Source organism: Moschus berezovskii, chromosome 23, assembly GCF_049115385.1.
Source record: "Moschus berezovskii isolate FMDL1 chromosome 23, NW_MosBer_1.0, whole genome shotgun sequence".
Lineage (NCBI taxonomy): Eukaryota > Metazoa > Chordata > Mammalia > Artiodactyla > Moschidae > Moschus > Moschus berezovskii.
In genome coordinates, this window is record NC_142482.1 from 17604523 (window position 1) to 17610935 (window position 6413).

The 6413-nt window shown below is 49.1% G+C and overlaps 1 protein-coding gene across 1 annotated transcript in view; it reads right to left on the minus strand.

The window, feature by feature from the left end:
- The window catches only part of SACK1B (scaffolding CK1 anchoring protein B), a 108490-nt gene extending 107165 nt beyond the window's left edge, over positions 1-1325 (minus strand). Inside the window, exon 1 of the mRNA XM_055406822.2 lies at positions 1210-1325. The gene's annotated coding sequence lies outside the window, so the exon portion shown is untranslated. The remainder of the gene's footprint in view (positions 1-1209) is intronic.
- Positions 1326-6413: the final 5088 nt, after the last annotated feature.

Here is a 6413-nt window from a genome sequence, read left to right on the forward strand (position 1 = left end):
TCAGCATCAATCATTGACTTCCCTGGGGCTCTGCCTGTGCTGGGGGTGAGACAGGGGAGAGGGGAGGTGCCCGGCAGGAACCTGGCAGAAGAAACTCCAGGGGAATCTGGAAAGGAGCCCTGGGACATCCAGCCTCGTCTTGACTACTGGCCACCAGCAGGGCTCTTTTCTACTGTTCTGGCCTCCTTGACTCTTGAAGTGAAGTGAAATGAAGTGAAAGTCGCTCAGTCGTGTCCGACTCTTTGCAACCCCATGGACTATACTGTCCGTGGAATTCTCCAGGCCAGAATACTGGAGTGGGTAGCCTTTCCCTTCTCCAGGGGATCTTCCCAACCAGGGATCGAACCCAGATCTCCCACATTGCGGGCAGATTCTTTCCCAGCTGAGCCACCAGGGAAGCCCTAAGACCTTAGCTCTTAACTCCACTTTATAACTGCATCCCTCTGGGCACAGTCCCCAGGCAGACCTGTGCTCCCGGACCGCCAGCCTTTTCCCTATAAAGCACTATTGTCTCTTCACTTACCCGTAATCCCAAGGACTGACACACACGTTACCTGCCTTCTCACCACCCACACCCGCCATGAAGGTAATCATTCTCCCAACAGGACACAAAGAACAGGCCTAACGTCTCCATGCGACTCGGCGGCAGTAATCGCCTCTCCTCTGAAGGCCACCAGCAGCGGTTCTCAGAATCTGATAGGAAGCAGAACGACCCGGCGAGCTTGCCAAGGTCACAGACCCAGGGGCCGGGAAACTCAAAAGTTTCTGTAGTCGGGAACCCTCTGAGAGCAGAAGCGAGACCCACACAAATGGGAGAGGGTGTCCAGGCAAACTTGGATTTTCCTTTTTGAGCTCGTTTCCCCACGCGGGATCTGAAGTACACCCAGGGGCTGTGCAGCCGCGGCTCCGGCACACGCGCCCCTCCGAGACCCCCCGCGCCGCGGACCCCAGAGCCAGGAGGAAACGGGATCCAAAGCCCACCGCGGGCGGCGCGGGTCCCTGGGGCGGCCGAACGCGGCCCGCCAGAGACGGAACTTTGCAAACTTCCTAACCCGCGCGCCCGGGAAAGAAAAGCAGAGAAAGGCGAGGATCCAACTCCACGCCCGCGGCCGTCCGATCCGGCGCGCGGCCTCCCCTCTGTCGGCGGTCCCCGCCCCCGCCGTCGCCCCGCGCCCTCCAGGGAGGGTCGCGAGCCAGGACCCCACTCACCGCCGGGAGCGCCCCGCGCCGCGCACAGCCGCGCCCGCGCCGACGGTTCGCGTCCCAGGAGGCCGAGGGCGCGGGAGGCGGGGAGTCACCTGCGCGTCGGGCGGCGGAGGGCAGCGCGGGCCCGCCCGGGCCGCGCCTCCGGGCCAGGTGCCGCGCCGGCGAGGGCGGGGTGGGGACGGGTTGCAACAGGTCCCGCGCCGGGTCGCACCGCAGCGCGCGCAGCTGGCCAGCGTCCCGGAACCTGTCCGAACTCAGACATCCAGCCCTCGGCCGGCAAAGTAGAAAACCCGTCTTTTTCTGTCCGCCCTCGGGGCTACCCAGCCTCAACAGCTCCCGGCATCGGGGCCCCGCTGAGCAGAACCCCGCGGAGGCTGCGGCGCTCACCTGGCCGGGGGTGGGCGCGCGGGGCGGCGGCCGCCCTCCCGCTCCCCGGTGCGCTCCCGGCTCAGGAATGCGGCGGGGGCGGCGCGGTGGGGGCCGGGCTGGGACCACCCCCGGGGACCCGGCGGACTCGGCCCCCCGGAGATAATTCCTATCAAGAGCCGGCCTTGCAGACCCTACCCCGCCGCCCGCCCGAGTGTGTCCGGGCTTGGAGGACAGCAGGCAGTAGAAAGGTGTCAGACAAAGTGCTTGTGAAGTCACCTTTTTGGAAGAGAGAGGAATTTTAAGTATTTCAGAGATGTGGGACTGTCTTTGGATTGTCCTGGCTACTGACTTGGAATGAAAGGAAGACCTGAGCGAAAAGCAGGTCACTCGGCGGGGTGCCATGGAACGATTTTGTGGACCGAGAGGAGAGACACTCTCCTTTGGTTTGAACATAATTGCAGCAATTAATAAAACGAATTTTATATTTTCTCGTCTACATCTCAGTAAATCTGTTTCGAGTGTTTCTAATAAGTGTATCATCACGTTGTCTTCAAGATCTAGTCATTTGCCATAAATGTTAAAAATGCATGGAAAAGACTCTGATGCTGGGAGGGATTGGGGGCGGGAGGAGAAGGGGACGACCGAGAATGAGATGGCTGGATGGCATCACCGACTCAATGGACATGAGTTTGAGTGAACTCCGGGAGTTGGTGATGGACAGGGAGGCCTGGCGTGCTGTGATTCATGGGGTCGCGGAGAGTCGGACACGACTGAGCGACTGAACTGAACTGAGGGAGAAAAATGAATCTTTAGGAAAAAATAGGCATATTTTGAACTTCTGGCATGATGTGTCAATTATCATAAGCTGGCATTTTTTAATGACTTTTATGGTTATTTTGCCCGGAATAAATCACTTGGGGAAAATGCTAAACTGTTGAGATTTGAGTTAGGTCCTCCTGAATAACGTGTAGATGCAAGCGAATGAAATTGACATTTTCTAGATGTTGAAAGAGAACAAAGGACAAAGGTGGAAACTAACAGCGAGTCCCACCACATCGCAAAGCTAAGCTTCCAGATTGTGCTGTTTGTGATCTGTAGTCTCTTTTGTTTAACAGCAAGTGGAGAATATTCTTGTTTTACACATTTAACTTCTTTCTTCTCTTTCTGCCAATTCCCATGTTTCACCTTTTAATATTTTTGCAATTCTGCTCTTCATTTTTCGCATGCAATCTTCTGACTCACTCAATCCATGTCCTCTGTGTGGATTTTCATTTACTGTGAGCAGCTGGTTTAGTCCCTAAATCGTGTCTGACTCTTGCGACCCCATGGACTGTAGCCTGCCAGGCTCCTCTGTCCATGGGATTCTCCAGGCAAGAATACTGAAATTGGTTGCTGTTTCCTTCTCAAATATAAGCACTTGAAACTATGTTTATAAATATATGCTTATTTTAAAAACAAGAGTATTTAGAATAAACGAATTAAAAGGGCCATGGGAAGTTGAATTTTATTAAGATATGCATTCGTACACAAAGCAAGTGAAATTGCAAAGAAGGATATCTACTAAGATGTTAATGATTCAAAACAAAGAGAAGGAACTATAAGGAGAGAGGAAGAATCTGTTAAAGGCCCTATACTAAGGGTTTTCCATCTTTAATGGGTTGAGAGACTGCGTCAAATTGACATGACACCTTAAGGAGCCCACAAGCTCGATGAGGAGACAGGACACATGTACAGCAAACAGAACTAGCATGAGCCGGCGAGAGGAGCTTTAAATGGAAGCTCCGGGTGCTTTCCAGGCAAGAGGAAGAGATGATTAACTGCTTAGATCATCGGGGAATGCAAGCAGAATTTCACAGAAATGTTGGAATTTGAGTTGAGTCCTGACTGATAAGAAGATGGAAGCTGACATACAACTAGATGCTGAGATCACAGAGGGAAGGTTAAAGGCAAGAAAGTAAAAGTGAGTTCTGGGGCCCTGCATAGAAGTGGCCACATGTAGCCATGGTTGTGGCAGGACTGCGTTGGAAGGTAAGTTTAGGAATAAAGTTTACAGACATTCCCTCACCTGCAGGATGAGATCATTGTTATTTACTGCCTGGGATTGTTGTAAGAATTATGAATTAGGAATAGTACTTGTAAAACCCTTATCTGAGCCCTGATGTGTAGGAATAATTGGCCACTATCGTAATACTTCAGAGAAGGCAGTGGCAACCCACTCCAGTACTCTTGCCTGGAAAATCCCATGGACGGAGGAGCCTGGTGGGCTGCAGTCCATGGGGTCGCTAAGAGTCGGACACGACTGAGCGACTTCACTTTCACTTTCTATCCTTATACTTGGGCTCGGATTGTAAAGATTCCTGATTGTAAAGCTGCAAAGCACAGACCTGTTATCTACTGATGGTGAAATAATGAATAATCTCATAGTTGTTTCCCATCTAGATAAATTCTAGAGTGTAAGAAAGAGCAGTTGGGCCAGCTGTGGTCTAAAAAGGGAGGCAGGGTGTCAGCAGTGACAACAGAAAGGAGACCAATTTGACAAAAACTGAGATTGAAAATCAGTATCATTTGGGGTCAGAGAGGATGTGAAAGTTTAAAGCAATGAAATAAGAAATAACCAGAGCAGCTAAAAGTTATCAGTGGGGAAAAGAAAAGAAATAAACTAGCCATGTATGTGAAAGCTAGGTCTTCCTACTTTTCAGGAACAGGGCATGTGAAATTTATTTCTGAGTTGATGGGGACCTCTCTAAATCTGTAAACATTGTGAAAAGGAAATAGCAGAGGATAGAAATAACAGTGGTAAGGAACAAGATCAAGATAGTGTGGGAAAGAACACATAACCCTCAGTCTTTCCTGTGAAAACTGTGCTTAACATGTTCAGTTCAGTTCAGTTCAGTCCCTCAGTCGTGTCCGACTCTTTGTGACCCCATGAATCGCAGCACGCCAGGCCTCCATGTCGAGCACCAACTACCGGAGTTCACTCAAACTCATGTCCATCGAGTCGGTGATGCCATCCAACCATCTCATTCTCTGTCGTCCCCTTCTCCTCCCACCCCTAATCCTTCCTAGCATCAGAGTCTTTTCCAGTGAGTCAACTCGTCGCATGAGGTGGCCAAAGTATTGAAGTTTCAGCTTTAGCACCAGTCCTTCCAATGAACACCCAGGATCGATCTCCTTTAGAATGGACAGGTTGGATCTCCTTGCAGTCCAAGGGACTCTCAAGAGTCTTCTCCAGCACCACAGTTCAAAAGCATCAGTTCTTTGGCGATCAGCTTTCTTCACAGTCCAACTCTCACATCCATACATGACCACGGGAAAAACCATAGCCTTGACTAGACGGACCTTTGTTGGCAAAGTAATATCTCTGCTTTTTAGTATACTATCTAGGTTGGTCATAGCTTTCCTTCCAAGGAGTAAGTGTCTTTTAATTTCCTGGCTGCAGTCAGCATCTGCAGTGATTTTGGAACCCAAAAAAATAAAGTCTGACACTGTTTCCACTGTTTCCCCATCTATTTCCCATGAAGTGATGGGACCAGATGCCATGATCTTCGTTTTCTGAATGTTGAGCTTCAAGCCAAACTTTTCATTCTCCTCTTTCACTTTCATCAAGAGGCTTTTGAGTTCCTCTTCACTTTCTGCCATAAGGGTGGTGTCATCTGCATGTCTGAGGTTATTGATATTTCTCCCAGCAAGCTTGATTCCAGCTTGTGCTTCTTCCAGCCCAGTGTTCCTCATAATGTACTCTGCATATAAGTTAAATAAGCAGGGTGACAATGTACAACCTTGACGTACTCCTTTTCCTATTTGGAACCAGTCTGTTGTTCCATGTCCAGTTCTAACTGTTGCTTCCTGACCTGCATACAGATTTCTCAAGAGGCAGGTCAGGTGGTCTGGTATTTCCATCTCTTTCAGAATGTTCCACAGTTTATTGTGATCCACACAGTCAAAGGCTTTGGCATAGTCAATGAAGCAGAAATAGATGTTTTTCTGGAACTCTCTTGCTTTCTCCATGATCCAGTGGATGTTGGCAATTTGATCTCTGGTGCCTCTGCCTTTTCTAAAACCTGCTTGAACATCTGGAAGTTCACGATTCACATATTGCTGAAGCCTGGCTTGGAGAATTTTGGGCATGACTTTACTAGCGTGTGAGATGAGTGCAATTGTGCGGTAGTTTGAGCATTCTTTGGGATTCCCTTTCCTTGGGATTAGAATGAAGTATGTTCTAACCTTTATTTTTTTAAACAGTAGCATATATTGTGGAGAAGGCAATGGTAAGCCACTCCAGTACTCTTGCCTAGAAAATCCCATGGATGGAGGAGCCTGGTAGGCTGCAGTCCATGGGGTCGCTAAGGGTCAGACACGACTGAGCGACTTCACTTTCACTTTTCACTTTCACACATTGGAGAAGGAAATGGTAATCCACTCCAGTGTTCTTGCCTGGAGAATCCCAGGGATGGGGGAGCCTGGTGGGCTGCCGTCAGTGGGGTCACACAGAGTCGGACACGACTGAAGTGACTTAGCAGCAGCAGCATATATTGAAACCAGGAACTAAAAGTGGAATTTTACAAATAATTTTATACTTAAAAATAATAAACAAGATGAGTGAGAAGATGGTATATATGACTAAGAGGCTCTGAAGACAATATTTATTGATCAAACAGCAAGTCCATCTTTACCTCATTCCACAAAATTTAGGCTGAGGTCCAAGAACAAAATAGTGGCAATGTCAAATTTCATTCAACAGAGCTTGATCTATCTCCCATATTGAGTTCAGATACACAAGGCATTTCAAAACAGTATGAGGTATTTTTTTCTGACCCTCAAAGTACTTATAATTTAAT